Here is a 788-nt window from a genome sequence, read left to right on the forward strand (position 1 = left end):
GCGCCAGGTTCACTAATCACATCAGCCCGCTCTGCGCCGGCTCCGAGCAGCCAGTTGCCTAGCAATACCCGCGAATTCAATTCCTCAATCAATAGGCGCGAGGCGCTGCATTTCGGGGAGCTCTGGCGAGACTGGGTGGGTCTGGGGGGCGGGTCCCACGACAGCCCCCGGAAGCAGGCCGGAATGGCCCGGGGCGCGCGACTTTGGGGCTCCCGGGCCTCGGGGACCAGCGCCGTCGGGCCTAGGGGTGGGGCGCGCCAGGGGGAGCCCCGTCAGAAGAAAGGGGGACCGAAAGGTCGCGGCCGTCCTCTTGAGGTCCCTGAGTTCTACTTGGGCCGCAGGAAACGCAGCCAGTGGGTGAGGAAAGGCAAGACCTCCCCCCAGGAGGCGAAGGAGAGTCAGACCCCACTCCCTCCGGAGCGCGCCTCTCTCCCTCCCCTATTTGGGGTTCCCCCAGTTGGGGAAGGGCCTTTGCTGGGGGGGAATCCTCCCGAGCTGATGGGGCCGAGAGTGGGGGTAGATGGGTTGGGTAATGAGACGGGAAGAAAGGGCTCTCGCTCGGGGGGCTCCTCTTCCCTATGCTGAATGGGGGGAGAAAGGAATAAAAGCGAGACACGTCTCTATTTACAAAGTATATATTTAAACACGTAGAAAGCGGCATTGGATACAGACATTCACGACCGCAGAAGATAGGTACCGAAGCTCCACTCTTGAGCTGAGGCGGGATCGATTCGAGATTTGTACAAATCTTAGAATTAAATAAACCCAACACGCGCCCCTGCCCCGCG

The sequence above is a fragment of the Crocuta crocuta genome, unplaced genomic scaffold, assembly GCF_008692635.1.
Source record: "Crocuta crocuta isolate KB4526 unplaced genomic scaffold, BGI_CrCroc_1.0 scaffold50, whole genome shotgun sequence".
Lineage (NCBI taxonomy): Eukaryota > Metazoa > Chordata > Mammalia > Carnivora > Hyaenidae > Crocuta > Crocuta crocuta.